Genomic DNA, 22,654 nt, shown 5'->3' on the forward strand with positions numbered 1-22,654 from the left:
GGCTTTATTTATAATCAGGGACAAACAAGGCAATTAACAATGTTCTTGTAAATTTCACTTGTTTTGGCAGCACTTGCTGCCCCTCCCACAGCCCACTAGCTACCCAGGAAAGATCTAGGGATCAGTTACAGGATCAGGCTTAATTATGCTGGGAGGGGTCTGCCCTCCAAACGAACTTGTTTGTGACCCTGCCACAGGTCAGTCCGAGGCTTAACCCTATAACCGCTCCCTACAATATATATATAATCATGCTGAAAATTGTTTAAAAATGTGAGCTACTCACTAATTTTGATTAGATCCAATCACGTGATCATTGTGAGCTTTCCCAGCTCCTTGTCTACTTGGTCCTGGAGTTTTATCTCATTCAGAAACCCAGGGATCAGAATCTCTCATAAAACAATTGTGGCTAAGAATATGGTTTTTATAATTAGACAGCCTGTGTTTAAATTATAGTTCTACCACATTCAAGAAGTGGACTTTGACAGTTTGTTTAAACCCAGATCTCTCAGTTTCCCCATTTGTAAAATGGGGGTAATACTACCTCATAGATCTGTGAAGAAGATAATAAGAAGTGCTTATTAGTACCTGCCTTACTAGTACCTTATAAGTAATAAATATTAGTCATTTTTCAATATTATTTAAAATATCAAGTTATAAAAATATAAAATCCATAGTATAATTTGGAGCTGTATGAATTGGTTTTGATCCTTTTGGTCCATTTTTTTTTCTTTTATGATTGTTTACTTCATTTTTAAATCATCTTATTCATGCTTTTATTTAACTCCTGCAATGTTATTGGTGTGCTTGGTGTTATGGCAATAAATAAGGGAATAAATTAGTTTCTGCCTTGAGGAACTGATAGTGTTAGGTATATACACATTAAACATTTATGTAAAAACAAAATGATATGTGATCATTAGTGTTACAGACCTTGACTTCAATGTGCATGCAGAACCTTTGGGGATCTCGTTAGAAGGCAGCTCCTGGTTCTAAGGGCTGGGGTGGGGCCTGAGAGTCTCCATTTCTAACAAGCTCCCAGGTGACGCCGGTGCTGCTGGTTTGGGGGAGCACGTTGAGTGGTACAACCAGTGCTTCAGGCCTTCAAAGAGGGCAAAGATTATGTTGAAGGCCATTAATCTTGTTCTTAATATTAAGAAAAGCAAGAAAACAACGTGGACTTCTACATACTTTCGTAGGTAGAGGTTTAATATTTTTTCGTGATAATGAGAACAATTATATTTTGCTGGGAAACACCAGGGCAGTGCTTGCAAATCTCTCATAACAAACTTGTGAACTATAAAGCACAAGAGTGGTTATGTTGGCTGTTTTCTTTTTCTTGTTTTTTTTTTTTTTTAGTTTAATTTATATTCTACTAATTTTATTATGCATGTTTTTGGCTATAAGTTGCCTCAAGCCTTTACTTGAAAAAGATGAAACCTAAATCAATGCATTTAATTGCATTGTTTTAGCCAATCATCACTGGTTTCAAAAAATTTGAAGGCTTTTAAGTTGAAAATTAAACCCAAGATAAATAGACCACATATTAAGTGATTCTAATGAGGCAACATCTTTTGTCTGTAAATCAGAAGCTCTTCCTTTTTGTGTGGAAAAAAAAAAAAGAGCTATGGGTTAGAACCATGTTGTAGACTCCACCTCCATATTTTCCATTTAGGTAAAATGAAAATCAACTAACAAGCTATGATAATGCTCTTTTAGAAATGATAAGTAATAATAAAGACTGGAATCCTGGATGGAAGATTCTGCTAAGATATTTCTTTAGACTCCAGTGTTGGAATGTCAGTGAGCGTTGTCAAGACATTACTGGGTTCAAAAGAGAATGACTTTGGTGGATCTCCCCTATTTATTTCACAAATATCTCTGTCCTACTCACTCTTATCTAAAGAGTTGCTATTATGTCTGCTTTTGTCCTACTTTACTTTCATCTTGCATATCAGGGATTGAAACCCTGGTTCCTCTAATTGTGTCTGACAAGAAGCTGTCAATCTTATCTCCAAGGCCTTTATTGAAATGTTCCAGATGTGTGGCAGACTCTAGGATAGTAGCACGACTGGCCCCTGATTCTTAAATGGTCAGTGCATCCTCTCTTTCCCCAGCCTCCAGGCCTGCCCACCAAAGTCATGCATGTAATAGTACTTCAAAGCACCTTTTTTTATCCAGCCTTTTATTTTCCTTCAGCACAGTGACCAGATAGTCTGTCATTTCCTCTTATTGGCAGTGTGCAAGTCTCCAGTTCCCAAGGAACACACAGATAACCTCTCATGAAGTTTTACATCTTCAACTCACCAGTCTAAGCTCCAATGAATTGGATTTATGAGTAAAATTACAAATATTATTTCTGTATTCATATAGACCCCAAATCAAATATAAATATATTGAATCAAAGGTCATCAACCTTTGATTGTCTGCCTATCAATTTATTGTCTGTAATAACCTTTTAATTTTTTTAAATCACCAAAAAGCTCCATTAGAGCCATTCACATTTTTTTTATTACATCTATCTTTATTGTTGAAAGTATTACAGATGTCCTCTTTTTCCCCCTACATTGACCCCCTCCACTCCTCTCTCTTCCCCTTCCCAGACCTTCCCCACACTATTGTCTGTCCATGGGTTATGCATATATGGATGTAAGTTCATTGGTTAATCTCTTCCTGCCCTATCCCTCCTTCCCTCTGAAATACACCAGTTTGTTGCATGCTTCAATGTCTCTGCATCTTTTTTGTTCCTTGCTTTATTTTGTTCATTAGATTCCACATATAAGTGAGATCATGTGATACTTGTCTTTCTCTGACTGGCTTACATATTTCGCTTAGCATAATACTCTCCAGGTCCCTCCATGCTATCTCAAAGGATAAGAGATCCTTTTTTATAGCTGCATAGTATTCCATTGTGTAAACGTACCACAGTTTTTTAATCCATTCATCTATTGATGGGTACTTGGGATGTTTTTATATCTTAGATATTGTAAATAATGCTGCTATGAACATAGGGGTGCATATATTCTTTCTTATTGGTGTTTCTGGCTTCTTAGGACATATTCCTAGAAGTGGGATCACTGGGTCAAATGGCAGTTCCATTTAAAAATTTTTCACACTGTTTTCCATAGTGGTTGCACCAGTCTGCATTTCTACCAGCTCCACATCCTTGCCAGCACTTGTTTTTTGTTGATTTATTAATGGTAGCCATTCTGGCAGGTGTGAGTTGGTTACCTCATTGTTGTTTTAGTTTGCATCTCTCTGATGACTAGTGACTTAGCATTTTTTCATATCTCTTGGCCATTTGTATGTCCTCTTTGGAGAAGTGTCTGCCCATTTTTTAATTGGGTTGTCTTCATTTGTTGAGTTGTATGAATACTTTATATATTTTAGAAATTAACTCCTTATCAGAGTTAATTTGTACTCCCATATAGTGAATTCCCTTTTCATTTTGATGGTGGTTCTTTTGCTATGCAGAAGCTTTTTATTTGTATGTAGTCCCATTTGTTTATTTTTTCCTTTGTTTCTCTTGCCCTAGGGGTGTTGTATCAGTGAAAATTCTGCTACGTGAGGTGTCTGATATTTTGCTACCTACGATTTCTTCTAGGATTTTTATGGTTTCACAACTTACATTTAAGTCTTTTATCTATTTTGAATTTATTCTTGTGTATGGTGTACGTTGGTAGTCTAGTATCGTTTTTTTGTATGTACCTGTCCAATTATCCCAACACTTTTTATTGAAGAGACTGTCTTTACTCCATTGTATACTCTTGCCTCCTTTGTCAAATATTAATGAGTATAACAGTTTGGGTCAATTTCTAGGTTCTCTGTTTTTTTCCATTGACCTATATGCCTATTTTTGTGCCATACCAGGCTGTTTTGATTACAGTGGCTTTGTAATATAACTTGATATCTGGTATTGTGATTCCTCCAACTTGGTTCTTCTTTCAAGATTGCTGTGGCTATTCAGGTTCTTTTTTGGTTCACTATAATGAAGCCCGGTGCATGAATTTGTGCACTAATTCATACATGGGTGGGGTCCCTCACCTGGTCTGCAATCGGGGTCATTGGGGCCAGCCGGCTGTGGGGAGGGACTGTGAGAGGTTGGCTGGTGGTGAGAGGTTGACTGTGGGAGTGCACTGACCACCAGGGGGCAGCTCCTGCATTGAGCGTCTGCCCTCTGGTGGTCAGTGCATGTCATAGCGACTGGTTGACTGGTCTTTTGGTCATTGGTCATTCGATCACTTAGGCTTTTATATATATATAGATTAATTCTACCAATCCATGAACATAGTGTATTCTTCTATTTATTTATATCTTCTTCTATCTCTTTTCTCAATGTTCTGTAGTTTTCTGAGTACAGGTCTTTTATCTCCTTGGTTTAATTTATTCCTAAGCATCTTAATTTCTTTGTTACAATGGTGAATGGGATTGTATTTTTGGTTTCTCTTTCTGAGAGTTCATTATTGATGTATAAAAATGCCATTGATTTCTGGGAGTTAATTTTGTATCTTGCTACATTGCCCAATTCATTTATTAAATTTAGTAGATTTTTGGTGGAATCTTTAGGGTTTTCTATGTACAATATCATGTCATCTGCAAATAATGACAGTTTTACATCCTCCTTTCTAATTTGGATGACTTTTATTTTTTCTTCTTGTTTGATCAATGTGGCTAGGACTTCCAGTACTATTCTATATAATAAAAAGGTAATATGCAAATTGACCCCAATGGCAGAACGACTGGTCACTATGACGTGCACTGACCACTAGGGGGCAGATGCTCAATGCAGGAGCTGCCCCCTGGTGATCAGTGTGCTCCCACAGGGGGAGCTCTGCTCAGCCACAAGCTGAGCTGATGGCTGATGAGCGCAGCAGTGGTGGCAGGAGCCTTTCCCACCAGCTTGGCAGTGCTGATGTCTGGTTGACAGCTTAGGGCTCCCAGGCTGCCAGAGGGATGTCTGACTGCCAGCTTAGGCTTGATCCCCCAGGGAGTGGGCCTCAGCCGGCAGGTGGACATCCCCTAAGGGGTCCCAGACTGCGAGAGGGCACAGGCAGGGCTGAGGGACCCCCCTGAGTGCACGAATTTTCATTCACCGGGCCTCTAGGGTTAAATAAAAGTGGGGAAAATGGACAACCCTGTCTTGTTCCTGTTCTTAGAGGAAATGGTTTTAGTTTTTGCCCATTGAGTATGATGTTGGCTGAAGGTTTGACATATGTGGCCTTCATTATGTTGAGGTACGTACATATTTCTTTATGTCTTTCTCCTCCAATCTGGTCTATGGACAGATGTGTAGACAAAGGATTCATTTTCAGAACATTCCCCTATAATTAAACTGTGTTCATTAAAAAAATTAATATATATTTTCATTGATTTCAGAGAGGAAGGGAGAGAGAGAGGTAGAAATATCAAAGATGAGAGAGAATCTCATGCCCCCCTTTTGGGGATCAAGCCTGCAACCCGGGCATGTGCCCTGATCAGGAATTCAACCATGACCTCCTGGTTCATAGGTCAATGCTCATCCATTGAGCCACCAGCAGGACTAAACTGTATTCAATGTAGAATCTCCAATCAATTGTGGCTTGTCTAAAATATAAATGTGCCCATTGTCCTTTTGTTGTTGTTAATATCATAAGCTCAAAATGACATTGCTATTTTTCCACCCCCATTTTCTTCTTTATATTTATATCACCAATTTATTGTTCCTTTATGGCCACAACTAAGTCCAGAGTTGTTGTTCCAATATTCTTCTTCTAAGTCAGACTGATGAGACATTATTGGATATTCTTTATTTAGCCAAGTAATACAACTAACAAACCTTTGATTAATTGCAGCTTTTTATTGCTTTTTATCTTGTATTTATACCCATTTTATATATGATTTCATCTGACTGTTTAGTTGTCTATCTTTCATTTGGCCATGGGGGCTTGTGGAGGGCATGGACTTAGTCTTGACTTTCTGTTGCAGTAAGGAGAGCAGCACCTCTTTCCTCTCAGTGCGAGCCTAGTCCATCCATTGAATGGTAGAAAGTCCATTCTTACAAAAACCTGCTTATCTCTTAGTTCAAGTTATAAAATAAAACAACTGTAGATATTTTTTAAGTTAAAAAATTACAAAAAGGAATGGGCATCAATATACATGCACCAGGTGAAGAAGGTAATGGTTAATATGGGCAGTCTGTGGATCTCCCACTTTAACATGAATATGAATATAGACATAGGAGAGGGCCTAAGATTCTGTGTTTCTAAAAAGCACTAAGGTGATGTTGCTGTTGGTATTTGGGGGGGGGGGTCACATTTTGAGTGGCACGGCCCTAGGTAGGGTCTTAAGCTTTCTTTGTCCTCAAATCACAAATAATGATTGGTTTTGCCTGGTTATTAGATTTATTTTAATTTCTTTTTCCAGTTTCCAAGATCTGTTATAAAAATTTCAGGAATTACAGAAATAAAGATGTAGGAAGCAAAAGTTCTCAATAATCTTTCTTTCTAGAGACAGCTGGGTGTCAACAATGTAATGCATACTCCTGCAAATTATTTTCTCACTATGTATGATTATTTTTTAGGAATTGACCTCATTCTTGCTTTTCTCACTTTCCAATAGATTTTGGACTTTCTTCCTCCCTGTAAGTACCTATAGATCATTCATTCTATTTTAAGAATAGTTCATCTATGCCTTATTTAGAAGTGTTTAAGTTATTAAGAAGATATTTATGTAAACAAATGAAAACAACAGTAGCATTTTTAAATGAAAACAACAGTAGCATTTTTGGCAGGAGTCAATGTTATGTAAATGAATAGTTTCAAATAGAAAGAAGTGAACTTACCTCTAGATCATGCAGTGATGATACTTTTAAAGGAATGAGAAGGCAGTGTCAAATGAGACACTGATGAGGTTAGAAAGGAGAAATGATTATTTTCCACAATGAAATGACTATCTCTTGGGCTTTCCTCGAGGCCTGGGTTTGAGGTATTTAAAGACAATGACTATATCCTAATACATAAAACCCTGGGTCTGTCATGACCAAAGGCTTGACCAACTAGAAGTCAGTCCTGCAGTCAGCGCTGGGTTGCCGTGGTGACTGCTGCAGCTGCAGGCGCGGTGACCCAGCACTGACTGCTGAGGGGGCTGCGAATCATGCCTGGAGAGAGGCCTGAAGAGAGAAGCAGGGTCTGACCAGTGTGGCAGCTGTTGATCAGCATTTGCCTCTCTCTCTCTGGGCTGGGCCAGCAGCCACACCTACATTTCTCTCCAGGCCTCCACCAGGGCTGCTGATCAGCCCCACCTTTCTGATCAGGCCCTGTTGATAGGCCCAGAGATGCTGACTGGCATAGAAACTGACCAATCAGAACCAAATCTGGATGAACTGTGAGGAGCCAATGGCTGCCTAGGAGGCAGAGCTTTTGACTGGCATAGAAACCGACCAATCAGAATCAAATTGGCTGGCAGAGGAGGGCAGTTGGGGGCAAGATCAGGCCTGCAGGGGAGAGCAGTTGGGGGGCGAGATCAGGCTGGCAGGGGAGGGCAGTTAGGGGCGATCAGGCAGGCAGGCAGAGAGGATAGGGGCAATCAGGCAGGCAGGCAGAGGGGTTAGGGGCGATCAGGCTGGAAGGCAGGTGAGCGGTTAGGAGCCAGCAGTTCCTGATTGGAGAGGGTGCAGGCTGGGCTGAGGGGACCCCCCCCCCCGCCTCCCCCCCCCATGCACGAATTTCGTGCACTGGGCCACTAGTAGGAATATAAAAATACCCAGGGGTTTTCCCAAGACTCACAATCAGGGTCCTGAGATCAGTGATTCCCTGGTAGATGCCCATCACCTCTCCCCCTCCCCACGCCAGGGCTGGAGTTGCCAAAAGCTTTTTGCCTGAGGCATGTGGGTGAGTTGCTGCACACAGCCATAAGGCAGCAGTTGATTTTGTTGAATGTGGCCTGAGAATTCCTCAGCCCAAGACAGTATGACTTTTAGAGGCAGTGACTGTTTCAGAGAGCTGAGAGCAGCGCTGCAGGCCCATCTCAGAGACCCACTTTCTTCTGAGGGTGAGGCTCCTGGCTTCTGATGCCTGACAGGCATTGAAATTCTCCAGCCAGGGAAGGGTGAGTGTTTGTACAGAGAAGCTGTTTTACACAAACAATAGGCAGAATACATTAAAAACTGCTCTTCAAATGGGGGCTAAGCTATAGGGAGACCTGTATTGGCTCGAGCTCTATACCTTTGATTCCATACCAGGAATTCATAAAGGCAGATATCTCTGTTCTTTCCTGTCTCTCACTTAAGGATAAAAATTTCTGGCCAGAAGAGTCTCTAAATTCCAATCAGAATTGGAATGACCAGCCTAGAGCTTTGCAATTCATCTGACTGAGAATCTTTTCACAATAAAAAGACACTCTGCCCTCCCCTCCCTGCCCTGCCCCCAAACCAAGCCAGAAATATGATAGATTCAGTTAATCTTCAACAGGCAGTTTCAGACATTTTAGATCCACTTCTACTGTGTGATTAATTGCTTCAGTGTTTGGCAAGTATTAAACGGGAGAGTTTTGTGGGGAGGAAGTCGGAGTGCAGGCTGCAGCTGGCCCGCTGTTTGTTACTGCTCTGGCCCAGCCTCTGTTCTCCCTCAACAAAGCACAGCTGCTTCGTGTCTGTCACAATCAATGGGATGACATTTCCCAACTGGTAATTACCAAAAGGATTCCTGTTGATGCCTTTTGGAACTGCCAATCTTCAAGGTAGCTCTTGGCTCCTGCCGAGTACAGTACGTCTGCAGTTTGGCTTTTTATCTCCACTTTCCTACTTGAACTGAAAGAGAGGTTTGTGTGGAGACTTGCAGCTCACTCCCTGGAACCTCTCTTCCTTCCCCTCACCTGTCTACACATTAAAGAAAATCCTCTGCATGCACTGAATGAGACCGGTCCAGGCGTAAACAAGGCAAAAGGGGGCCTAAGAAACACTAATGAAAGAATGAATGCAAGTTACAAATGAAGGTATTTATATTTTCCTGTTTTGTGAGATAAAGGGTAAGGGCCTTTATTTTCCAGGGACTTAAATTAGAGCCTTCCTCGTAGTTTGGTGTCCACTTTAGAGAAGAATTCAGAGAATTCACTGGATTTAGCACCTAGGAAAAACACTCCAAGTTGACATGTATCTCCTACAGTCTTCCAACTGCCAGGATGCCATTTATTAGGCAATTTTTGAAAGAAAATAAATAATGCTCTAGCTGGATGGCTCTATGGGTGGGATAAATCTATAAACATATCATAGAGGAATATGTTTATTCCTTTCTTCACTCAACAACGATTTATAGTGGGGGTGTTATATGCCAGGCATTGTTTTAGATGCTGAGAACTGGAACAGTACCAGATGGAGCTTGGGGTGGGGGTGGGAATAACACTATATAGTTCCTAAATTGAAGTTGAGAGACACTCTCATTCTACCTATACTTTCTCTACCAATCCCAGACTCATAAGCATTTGCTAGTTTCCTCACTTGTCATATTTTGATGATAAGATGGTTCTTGCCTTTGAGCCTTTGAGTTAAAAGAATTGAACACATTGAATGTAAATAGATTAGAGAGCCCAGGTACATGAATGTAGTTAAGAAGGGCAGGCAAGGAGAAATTCAGGGCAAAGGAGACGTTTAAAATGATAAAGAAAATACATGAAAAGAAGAAAAGGAAGAAAAACAAAAGAGTACTTAGTACAGATCTGTTGTTTAAAGAATGAGGTACTTTGACAGAGTGCCAAGCCTAAATGTAGATTAGTGGCTGCCGAAGACTGGAGCTAGTGGAGAGTAGGGAGTCACTGAGAATTGGATTAGGTTTTTTTGTTTTGTTTTGTTTTGTTTTGTTTTTTTTGGTGATGAAAACATTCTAAAGTTAGGTAGTAGTAATGGTTGTACCACTTTGTGACTATACTAAAAACCACCAAATGGTCTATGTTAAAGTTTATAGTATATGAATTATATCTCAATAAAGCTGTTATAAAAACAAATGAGAGACACTGCTTCAAGCTTAACCAAGGTGACACCATCTTCCTGTGAGGTACGAACCTAAGTGAGTGTTCCTTCAACAGACAATCTTGCTTCTGAATCTTTAATAAATATAGGTTCTGAATAGAATAAATTTGGAGATTCTTACCCGTGTAAATATTTTAAGGGCTAGACTTTTATAGCATAGGAAATGGAGGGGAGAAAGAGAGAGAGAGAGAGAGAGAGAGAGAGAGAGAGAGAGAGAGAGAGAGAGAGAATGAATATCAATTATTAGAAACTATTAGTATGGTAGAGTTGATGTTATAAATATTTATGTACATATCTAAAAAGAATAGGAGAAATAGGCCGAAAACAGATAATATGTGGGAAAGCTTTAGATCTGTGCTGATAGTAGCCTGTAGTCACACATGGTTATCTAAGTTTAGTACAATTGAATACATTTAAAAGTTCAACTTCTAGCCACATTTCAAGTCCTCAATAGCCATATGTAACTAGTGCCTATTGTAGGGGACAGGGTGGATATAAAATGTTCTTCTACTGGGCAGCTCTGCTCCAGGTGGTCAGTGGTGTGGTGCCGTACCTACAGCATCTCATGGTTTGCCTCCATAGGAGAATGCAGAACACTGTCTCTTCAAGAACCTGCATTTATAGTGAATTGAAACCCAGGACTATTCCAGTGAAAGTAAGAGTCCTTATTGCATCACTCAGGGAATTACTCAAAATCACTCGTTGAGCAATCATGAAGCTTAGGTTTTATTTTGAATTCTGCATTAAGTTTCATGGTGTTTCAGATATTTAGTTCACTTTTTCTTTTTAGGTACTTAGTTTAAAAATCTGAAATATTTGACAAAAACTAGTGATCATATCCCAAATGTTTATCCATCAGGATGTTATTTACTGTTGAGTAAATAATTTGTCATTGTTTTCTTTGTCCCAATTTCCTGGCCTATAAAATGCTTTAATTATTTTCCTCCATTATGGCATGTATAACATGAAGATTTAGGGATTATCTTAATAAGGTGCCGCAAAGAGAAGAACTGTAAGAGAAAGTAAATGAAATTATTATAAAGTTTCTTTTTAAAATGACTTCTAATATCAATTATTCTTATATATAGGCATGTTGGATAATATTTTTAAAATATATTTTAAAAATCTAAAAGCCATCTGGAAGACGCCTCTCAAAAGTAAATGTAAACATTTGGTTGTATTTTTTCACCTTGCTTTCTATACTGTTTATAGACTCTCACAAAATTTGGGGTGTATTATATATTCCTAACTTTTAGTCCCAAGCTTAACCATCTTCACTGTGAAGTACAGTGGCTAAGAATGTTGACCCTGGGCCCTCACTGCCTACCTCACTAGCTCTACAGCTTACTTGGTCAAGTCACTGAACTACTCTGGGTTCTGGTTTCTTGATTTGTATCATGGGGATAATAATAGTGCCTACCTCTCAAAATGGTTGTAAGGTTCACATGAGCATGGGGAATGGTGACTGGCAAATAGAATTTGGTATTATTATTACACTAGAGGCCCGGTGCACAAAATTCGTGCATGGGGGGGGGGGGAGGGAGGCGGGGTGTCCCTCAGCGCAGCCTGCACCCTCTCCAATCTGGGACCCCTTGAGGGATGTCCAACCACCCATTTAGGCCCGATCCCAGTGGGTGGTTGGACATCCCTCTCACAATCCAGGACTACTGGCTCCCAATTGCTCGCCTGCCTTCCTTCCTTCCTGATTGCCCCTAACCGCTTCTGCCTGCCAGCCTGATCACCCCCTAACCACTCCCCTGCCAGCCTGATTGATGTCTAACTGCTCCCCTGCCAGCCTGTTTGCCCCCAACTTCCCTCCTCTGCCGGCCTGGTCACCCCTAACTGCCCTCCCCTGCAGGCTTGATCTCCCCCAACTGCCCTCCCCTGCTGGCCATCTTGTGGTAGCCATCTTGTGTCCACATGGGGGCAGGATCTTTGACCACATGGGGGCAGCCACCTTGTGTGTTGGAGTGATGGTCAATCTGCATATTACTATTTTATTAGATAGGACAGAGGCCTGGTGCACTGGTGGGGGCCAGCTGGTTTGCCCTGAAGGGTGTCCCGGATCAGGGTGGGGGTTCCCTTGGGGCATGGGGCAGCCTGGGTGAGGGGCCTGTGGTGGTTTGCAGGACGGCCACGCCCCCTGGCGACCCAAGCAGAGGCCCTGGTATCTGGGGTTTATCTATCTTCTACAATTGAAACTTTGTAGCCTGGAGCGGAGCCAAGCCTTCTGCTCCAATCAGTGGAGGCAGGGGATTTATTTACCTTCTATAATTGAAACTTTGTAGCCTTAATCGGAGGCCTGGGCTGGCCAGGGCAGGCGGAAAGCTTGGCTTCCTCCATCACCTGGGAAACCCAAGCCTCCCTCCTGCTTTCTCCATGGTCGTAGCCATCTTGGTTGGGTTAATTTGCATACTCACTCTGATTGGCTTGTGGGCATGGCTTGTGGGTGTAGCAGAGTGATGGTTAATTTGCATATTACTCTTTTATTAGATAGGAAATGTAGCCCATTTCAATCACTACTTGGACTTACAGAACTGATACCTTCCTGCAAATTCCCTCGGCACTCTATTTCCCCAAAGGGGAGTCAATCAGTCTACCAGCTCCAGTCTATGAGTGGTATCTACCATATTCTCTCTTTTTCTGCCTTCTTTTTATTGATGTCCTCTGCTCTCAAAATGGCCAACAGTATCTTTATGGTTAGCAGTACCTGGGGTCCATCATGAGAATTCCAGAGTCCATGCTAAAGATACTGTCTTCCAGTTCTTTCAAAGCCAGCAAACTTGGAGGTTGTCACACTGTTGAATTTTCATGTGAAAATAGAAAGAATGACCTAGTTCTATGTGTGGTAGACTCTAACCCTACTCCTAATGGGCTGCCTTTTGTTTTATTTCTGATTCTGCAGAATGGATGATTACATGTCCAAAGTTTCTCTCTCTTGATAATATTGACATTTTTTAAAGTACAACTTCTATGAATTATTATGAAAGTTTCTTTTCCTACCAAGAGTGTGGAGAGGATGAAACAAAGTGGGGGAGGGGTGAGGTGAGAGAGGAAAATCTTGCCTTACCTCTCACAACTCCTTATCTACATTAGAAGGGTAAGCTCTTTGAAGATAAGTACTTTCTCCACTGTCTAATATAAGATCAGTAAAATCTTTGACCCATAAAAACCCATTGGATATATTAAAATGTTTTATTTTCAATGTTACAGAAGAAGAAAGCAAAATGATATTAAGAACCTAATAGGTTGCAGACACTCTAAATATGTTATCTCATTTCATCTTTATAGTAACCTTTGAGGAAGCACTTAAGTTATTAACCTCTTCTTACAGGTGGGTTTACTGAGTCTAAGAAAAAGTTAATCAGCTTTCCTGGGTCACACCAGTAGGTGACAGAAATTTGGATTTCACTCCAGGTCTGTTTAATAGACTCCAAGCTCGTTCCTCATGCAGCAATGCTGACTTTTAGGATAGGCAGAGAGGTTATTCTAAAGTAATAGCATGGTGGGCAAATGGAAACCTAGCAATTTACAACATGATAGCTTTTTTAGAGAATTAAAATAATATATCAGCTTAAGGGATGAGTAAATAAGTTGACTGTGAGCAGACTCTCACTTAATTGAATTTATTCTGAGTTTAGAATAAATTTAGGTTAATCTTTACCAGTTAAAACACCTCTTACTTACTTAGTCTTAGGGAAAAAAAGTTTAGTAAAAATTTTCTCATATAACATCGACATAAAATAATTCTTTCAATAGTACGTTTAGGAAAAGAAGCATATAAATTTCATATACCTTGAAGTACAGATTTAAAAATGAAGTAATTTAATTAAAGACGTTAGGTTATAGTCAACCTATGACCATTATTCTATTTAAGAAGGTTTAAAGAGATTCCCAAACGTGGCTTTTCCCACTTTTTGCTTCTTAGACACCTCACAAATGAGTAGAGTTGGTTGAATCCACAACCTGAATATATGCCCTGACTGGGAATTGAACCCACACCACTTTTCGGTGTAAGGGACAACGCTCCAACCAACTGAGCCACACCGGCCAGGGGCAAGCATTCTTTTGAGTCCCTCTCAATGCTCTCTATTAAAGCTAGTTTAACTTTAGCCAACTCATCACTTTCTAAGAGACATCATTTCTCTTCCACTGTCACTATGGACCACTTAGGAAAAATGTGTTTGAACAAGAATCCATGCTATCTTCCAACCTGGGCGCTTAAAAATCATTCACGTGTTTCCAGGCTTCAGACTCAGAGGAGTCTTCATGAACAACTCAATTGTGGTGAAATCAATCATGAAAAGATCTGTTTACTTTAGGTCAGATATTGAGGAACTTTTGATATGTAGTCATTAGGTGAGTGGATGTAAACATCCTCTTAACTATCCAGGATAAAGAAAGATCACAATAATTTCTCTGTTCCTTATCTCTGTTTTTCAATAAGGTGTCCCCAGATGGCAGTCACTGGAATGCAGCCATTTCCTCTGCTGTGTATTTATCGGTAGATCTCTGCCAGTTGACTTTAGGTCTAGCTTTCCTGTTGTTTAATGGCGATGAGATAACTAGTGGTAACTTATTTAATCAATACTCTCTTTTCTTAATATACTTTAAATTTAATAGAAGCTAACTTCATAAGAGTATTGGGAGCTGATTTGGATGTATTTCCCTTCATTTTCTCCTCTTACTAGTGACTCTTTAGTGATGAGAGTTCAACTTTCCTGTGAAAATTGTGATGTTAGTTAAAAGACTTAAACAGAGTAAGAGATGATCTCACAGGCTTGGTATGGTCTCACAGGCTTGGTTTGTCAACTTATTTACTGGGTGCATTTTGTTAGACTTTTTCCAAAAGTACATTGCATCTAATTAGAAAGTGTTCTGTCAGTTCTGAATATTTCATAATATTGTTGAGGTATCTTTAATTTTTAAAGAAAAACTATTACATAGCTTTACATATGGATATCACCATAACAGGTTGACTTGACCAAAACAAGTAGCAACATTTATAGATAAAAGGGACAGTACAAAGAATTAAAAACACTACATACAGCAAATTCTGTATTTAGACTTGACATAATTTAATGACCAGGGAGAAATTTTACACAAGCATTACTAAAGCATGCTTGAAAGTTTCTTAGATATGACATTAATTAGAGAAGCTCCTAGTGACTCTTTTTGGTGCCAAGGGCATATAGCATGCTGCACATTAGCATAAGCAACTGGCTTATAAAAATAAATATGTGGATATTGAGCAGAAAATCTGATGAAAATTTTTCAAATGAGAACATGCTTTCCCTAGGTAAAATGTGTTGTTAATCAATGTAATTTTTCCAATAAATTTATTTCACTACACAATTATTTTATTTATAAAAAATCTATAATAGCCGTTCTAAAGCTTTATTAGATACGTTCATTCTATACATAAATAAGCAGCACACATTATGTGAAAGGCAGTATACCAGAAACTGTGGATAGAACAATGTGTAAGATAGAGTTGTATCTTTGAGAATTTTAGTCTAGTGAGGGAGAAAGACAATGATACATTATAATAAATACTAAAAATAGAGTTATTTCCAAGTGATAGGGGGTATTAAGGAGAAAATATCTAACTCCTACAGGCAAACTAATCTGGGTAGATTTTTCAAAGGACCCTTCACCCTCACCTATAATCCCTGTATATGACCTCACCCACCTGAGGGTTAAACCAGAATCTTCCAAAGCCAGCCTTCTCCATTGTTCCTAACATCCCTCCCTACTGCAGTCATCGGAATTTTGGAGGTAGTTGTGGAGTTGATTTCAGGCATTTATAAAATTTAAAACATGTAAAAGGAGCTTCCAGATCTTTTCTCTTTCTTTAACAAAAACAGCTTAATCTTGTTTCACTTTCTTTAAAAAATTTTTAATTGATTTTAGAGAGAGGAAGGGGGAGAGAGAGAAACATAGATCAGTTGCCTCCTGCTTGCAGTCCAACTGGTAATGGAACACAACCTAGATATGTGCCCTGACTGGGAATCAAAACTGCCACCTTCTGGTGTAGATGACACTCCAACCAACTGAGACACTCGGCCAGGGGAACCTTCTTTTACTTTTATTATTATTATTTTTTTTTGTTAATCCTCATTGAGGATATTTTTCCATTGATTTCTAGGGATAGTGGAAGAGAGAGGGAAAGACAGAGAGATACGAGCACTGACCAGGGCCTGTGCTGGGGAGGAGCCTGCAACCAAGGTAGGTGTCCTTCCTGGAATCGACCCTTTGGTCCTCATGCGGACATTCTATCCACTGAGCCAAACAGGCTAGGCCTTATTTTACTTTTAAGAAGTAATATAGTCTTGATATTTTGCCATTGCCTAAGTGGAGTGCTGTGTCAAGGAGCAGGTGGTGGGGGAGGGGAGAAGATGAGGTGAGTTCAGAGGATTCCTGTGGAAATAATTCCAGACAATTTTCTTTTTTAAATATATTTTATTGATTTTTTACAGAGAGGAAGGGAGAGGGATAGAGAGTTAGAAATATTGATGAGAGAGAAACATCAATCAGCTGCCTCCTGTACACCTCCTACTGGAGATGTGCCCACAACCAAGGTACATGCCCTTGACTGGAATTGAACCGGGGACCCTTCAGTCCGAAGGCTGACGCTCTACCCACTGAGCCAAACCAGTTAGGGTGACAATTTCCTTTTAAAATGATTTTTAATAGAGATGTTTGTCAATGAATTTGGGGAACTCTGGACAAAACTCTGGAAACTTTGCCAAGGACCTCCTCTCAGGCTTTCTGCTTTTGTATTGTTTTCACTGATGGTCTGTGGTTAATTCCTAAGAAAACCTAATATAAATGCACCAAAAGCCAGAAAAACAAGCTTAAGTCCTAAAATCCAACCTAATGGCATAATGATGATGGTTCTACTTAAGCAAATACTTACTGAGGACAAAAAAATATTTATGTTAAGCCAAATCACTTTACTATCCAAGGGATAGTCCAATCGAGTGATCCTCATGGAATAGCTGTTGAATGTATCAATTCCACACAGTCATACATTCCCTCCTAACCACAGGAAGTTACTACAATAATTTCTAGAGTAGTTAATGGAAGATTGTTGTTAGGCTAATCTCCTTTACAATTACAAATATAGTCCAGTGGATTAACATAATAGGACTCTCTGAAAACAATCCATCTGTTTGTTCATGACTTGGTACAAAAGGATTTTTTTTTTTAATTAAACAATTTAAAAAATATATTTTTTATTGATTTCAGAGAGGAAGGGAGAGGGAGAGAGAGATAGAAATATCAATGAGAGAGAATCATTGATTGGCTGCCTCCTGCACACCCCACACTGGGATCAAGCCTGCAACCTGGGCCTGTGGGCATATTAACAATGTGCCCTGACCAGGAATCGAACCGTGACTTCCTGGTTCATAGGTTGATGCTCAACCACTGAGTCACACCAGCCAGGCTCAGAAGGATTTTTTAATATAAATTCCAAATATCATGAAACAGTGCATTCAACTATCAATGCTCCATTTCTGAATCCTAAGGAAGATGCTGAGGTGCTGATTTGCTTCCAGAGACATCTTTTGAAAAATAGCTTAAATGAAGTGCATTTTACAAACAAATTTTTTACCCATTATAAGTGTACAATTCAATGAATTTTAGTAAATTTATAGAACTATCATCACAGTTCAGTTTTAGAACATTTCCATCACTTCGAGAAGTTCCCTCTTATCTGTCTGTAAAATGATGCACTCCTAGTGCCAATCCCTAGCAACTACTAATCTGCTTTCTGACTCTGTAAACTTGCCTTTTCTGTGCACTGCATATAAATGGAAGCATACAGTATGTAACCTTTTGTGTCTACCTTCTTTGACATAGCATAATATTTTTGAGATTTATCTATATCATATAGCTTATGTCAATTTATTTATTTTTCATATTTTGTTAACTTTATTGAGATATAATTCCTATATCATACAATTCACTCATTTATAGTATACAACTTTTTAAGATCTTTGAAACTTAATTTTATTATTTATTTATTTATTTTAATTCTTTATTGTTGAAAGTATTACACATGTCTCCTTTTCCCCAATTGACCTCTCCCAGCCCCCTCCCTCCATCCAGTAATTTGCTTACTTGCAGTATTTCATGTTACTGAGCTGTGTATGCATGGAATCTTATATCAGGAATGTATATACATTTTAAAAATTAAGATATAATTTACATATAACAGGTTATATATACATTTTCCAATTCTCAGTGTCTCTCTTGTCATTCATAGAAACATTAGAATGGCTTCTTAATGGCAGGAAAATCAAACAAAATGAAACAAACAAACAAAAAGCCCTAAGGGTTTCACTTATTGACTATTAGCATTCTTGGGAAGATTATGATCTTTTTTAAAAAATGGGTAAATACAAATTGGTTATATGGGTCCTCTTCTTCCCTCTCTTTGACTTGGGATTCTTGGATCATGGAGTTATGAGTCCCCTTAAATTCCATACTAAAATTTGTTTGCGTGAACATTACTTTTTTTTTTTTTTCTGAGGAGATGGTCCATAGCTATAACCAAATTCTCAAACAGTCTGTTACATAAAACACTAAGAGAAAATGTTAGTGTTCGATTTGGCTCCATCCTTGACCATTTTTCCTTCTCCCTCTACATATATTATTTAAAAAATATTTACTTTCATGGCTTCAAGGATTCAACTACCATGCAGAGAGATTACTGAGAAAACCCTGAAAGAAATTCATTTCGTATCAAAATTATAGGCCATCTGATAGTTGTAAGTGTATTTTAAACTAGAGGCCTGGTGTACCGATTTGTATACCAGTGGGTCCCTCGGCCTGGCCTGCGGGGATCGGGCCAAAACCGGCTCTCCGATATCCCCCGAGAGGCCCCGGATTGCAAGAGGGTGCAGGCCAGGCCGAGGGACCCCATCGGTGCACTATCGGGGCCAGGGTGGGACACGGGAGTTTGGCCAGCAAGGAAGGGACCATGGGAGGGCTCCAGGGCATGTCCAGCCTGTCTCACCTAGTCCTGATTGGCTGGATCCCAGCAGCAAGCTAACCTACTGGTCGGAGCATCTGCCCTGGTGGTCAGTGCGCATCATAGTGACTGGTCGAATGGTCAAACGGTCGGACACTTCGCATATTAGGCTTTTATTATACTAGTATAGGATTACAAGGTAGCCATCTTTTTCTAAGCATAAATGTGGTGTGGGGTTTGTGTCCCTTCTTATTCTTTATCACTCTACGTTAAACCTTAAACTTTCCCACCTTGAAGGGACAGACAGGCTGGAACTTTGCATTGCCATTTTCTCTCCAGACTCTATCACCTTTCATCACTTATATCTATGCCTCTGAGGCTGAAAACCACTGCAGTTTGCCCAACAACTCACCCACATGCCTATACAGTAAATGGCACCAATTTTAAATGCACAGTTTAGGATTTGAGTGGAATCCCACTTTCAGATCACAATTCATTGGTATATTATCTTAGATCCCCTACAGCTCTATTATTTTCCTCAATCCACTAAATTCTTAACTATAAATATTTTTCTCTAAGGAATCTAAGAAATGGTTTTGGGATGTGACATTAGACTAGAATGCTTTGTTTAGGGATTTTTAATGGTCCCCTGGATAATAATTACTTAAATTTCTAAGTCCAGGTCCCTTCCTCAGATTGCAAGAAAAGCAGCGATCAGTACTGGGAGTTTTCTGAGAAGTAGGAATATCACAACCACTCACTCACTCAATCAACCAAAAAGCATTTCTGGAGCCCCTCATTCTAACAGCACTGTGCAGGGAATCTAAGAAAAACATTAAGGGGTGAAGAAACAAAGTCAACACACCTCTACCATCTATTATCAATGTTTGTATTTAGCTGCAAACTTGATCTATTTCTCAAACATCCAGACCTGACTGTGCAACTACCCAGTGGATATCTCCCTCTGAGGGTACTATAGGCAAGTCCCCAAGTGAACATCTCATCTTGCCTCTCATGACTCCTCCTCCTGCCATCTTTTTTTAAAAAACTATTTTTTAATATATTTTTATTGATTTCAGAGAGGAAGGGAGCAGGAGAGAGAGATAGAAACATCAATGATGAGAAAGAATCATTGATTGGCTGCCTCCTGCACACCCCCTACTGGGATCGAGCCTACAACCTGGGCATGTGCCCTTGGCTGGAATTGAACCTGGGAACCTTCAGTCCACAGGCTGATGCTCTATCCACTGAGCCAAACTGGCTAGGGCCCTCCTGCCATCTTAATGAGTAGGACCAACATCAACATGGTCTCCCAATTCCTTCCTCTTGATCTATACCCATATTTAATAGGCAGCAGGGCCAATTATACCTGGGAAATGTCTGTCACATATGGTCCCTGCTCTACACCCCACTGCCACTCTCCTATTTTGGGTCGTCATCTATTGCATAGGTTCTTACAGGAATATTCCAACTGATATGGCCACTGCCAGACTTGCAGTCACCAGTCTTTCCACCCTGCTGCCAATGTGACCCCTGCTTCAAACCTTTGCTGCTTCCCATTGCCTGGGACGAAGCCTAAAACCAGATGCACGTAGGACTCCTATTCAGTGTGGCCCAGCTCTGCTCTCCGGCTCATCTGCTCTCCTTCCTCACCATGCACTGCATTCCAGCTAATGCAAACATCTCCCCGTCCCCCAAACGCCATTCCTTTGCGTATGTCTGTGCTTTGGTAAAGGCTAAAGAACTAACAACATGTTATCTTGTTGCACACTCTCTCCTCTTTGTTTAGCATTCTTCTCATCCTCAGCCCCTCAGCCCACCCTTTTTGTTTGCTGGACTACCTCGCATTCAGCAAGTCCCTGTGCAAGTGTCATTTCTTTTGCACCACCCCTGCAGGCTCCCATCTTCAGGGAAAGCTAGGAGTCCCTCTAAGTGTATCTCCCAAGTTCCCTTTACTCTGTAGAAATTGTTTCTATTTCAGTCCGATTCTATGTGGGCTCCTGGAGGCCATAGCATTTTATATATTCAGTGATTAACAGTGCCTGGCATACAGTAGGTTTTCAATAAATGCTGAATGAATGAACAGTGAAATTGCAAAGAGCATGGAATCATATAGCTAGCCTTGCTCATTTTACTAATGAGGAAATTGAGACCCAGTGGAATTAGGAGGATTGCATAATTAGAAGCAGATTCTGGAACAGAACCAAGGTGTTTTGACTCTTAGTTGAATGCCCCTTCCACTACGCAGCATGATATTATTAATTTGATGGATGTCTAAGGAAAGAATCTTTAGTTTTAGTGACAAAATGTAACTCTGTAAGAAGAGATTTATTAGTGGAAAAAGAAAGAAAAGTGGTTTGTTCAATTTCACAGGGGTTATCATATTATTGTATTAATCTTTGTACTCAATAGAAAAATATATGAAGGCGATTGGAAGAGAGCAATAATTCCAGTGCAGAGAATAGTCTAATGAAGCAGTGACAGCACTTTACTTAAACTGATCAGTTAGTACTTGGTAATTTAGAAAGATTTCTTCTCTTAAGCTCTCAAGTGAGTGAGATGTGGAAACTTCACAGATCCCCAGGGATCAATGCTTGGCTGCAGGACTGGCAGTGAGAGGAACAGGAAAGCACTGTTTCTTTTGAAACTGAGCCAAACACATGTTTCATTATTCTGAGTTCCCTGTTCGAGGCAAGTGACTTGCTTGAAGATACTCAGTTCTGGAAAGAAGCTGTAGTTTTGTTTATATTTTCATGAACATTTTAAATACGTAGAATTGAAGTCTGGAGAGGCAAATCAAGATTAATATCTTATTTTCAAAAGAAGATGCTCAGAATTGGGGTTCACGTCGTGGGATAGGTAGAATTTCGGGTCTTTTATTTAGAGTGAAAACAACTATAGATAAGACTAATTTGGTAGGCAAGTAATCACTCTAAATAATAATGTTTCTTTGAGCAGAGTATGTCTATCTCACCTTGTGAAATTGAGAAAGATACAGAGTATATGAGAGAAGTATAGGTTACATCGTAGAGGTGCAGTTTAGGGATTGGAAATTAATTTTAAAGTACACACATTTGGAAGAATGGGAGTCACGTGAATTTCAGTGCCATTAGCTCAGTTGCTATAGAGAAGAGCAGGGGAATGGTGAATTCATGTCAGGAACCAGCTGCTGGTCTTGAGGAGGACACAGAGGAAGGGAGCCATGGTGATCCATGCTGGGGGAAGGGGGGAATTTTGAGACCACAGAAAAGGGTAGAAGCAGATATGAACTGTAGAGAGCTGAAAGCAAAGATGCCAATAGAAAGGAAGAGGGGATGGAAACAGTGAAGAGAGCATGCATACAAGGATTAGCCTTGGAAGTAATTTGAGTAGAAATCTGATATATATATATTGAGGGCTACCAGGCCTGCAGGGGAGGGCAGTTAGTGGTGACCGGACCGGCAGGGGAGGGCAGTTGTGGGCAATCAGGCCAGCAGGGGAGGGCAGTTGGGAGGGACCAGGCCCGCAGGGGAGGGCAGTTGGGGGGGACCAGGTTGGAAGGGGAGCACAGTTAGGGGTAACCAGGCCAGCAGGGGAGGGCAGGTCAGGGCAATCGGGCTGGCAGGAAAGGGCAGTTAGGGGTGACCAGGCTGGCAAGGGAGGGAAGTTAGGGGTGACTGGGCCGCAGGGGTGGGCAG

The sequence above is a fragment of the Eptesicus fuscus genome, chromosome 8 (genome assembly GCF_027574615.1).
Source record: "Eptesicus fuscus isolate TK198812 chromosome 8, DD_ASM_mEF_20220401, whole genome shotgun sequence".
Lineage (NCBI taxonomy): Eukaryota > Metazoa > Chordata > Mammalia > Chiroptera > Vespertilionidae > Eptesicus > Eptesicus fuscus.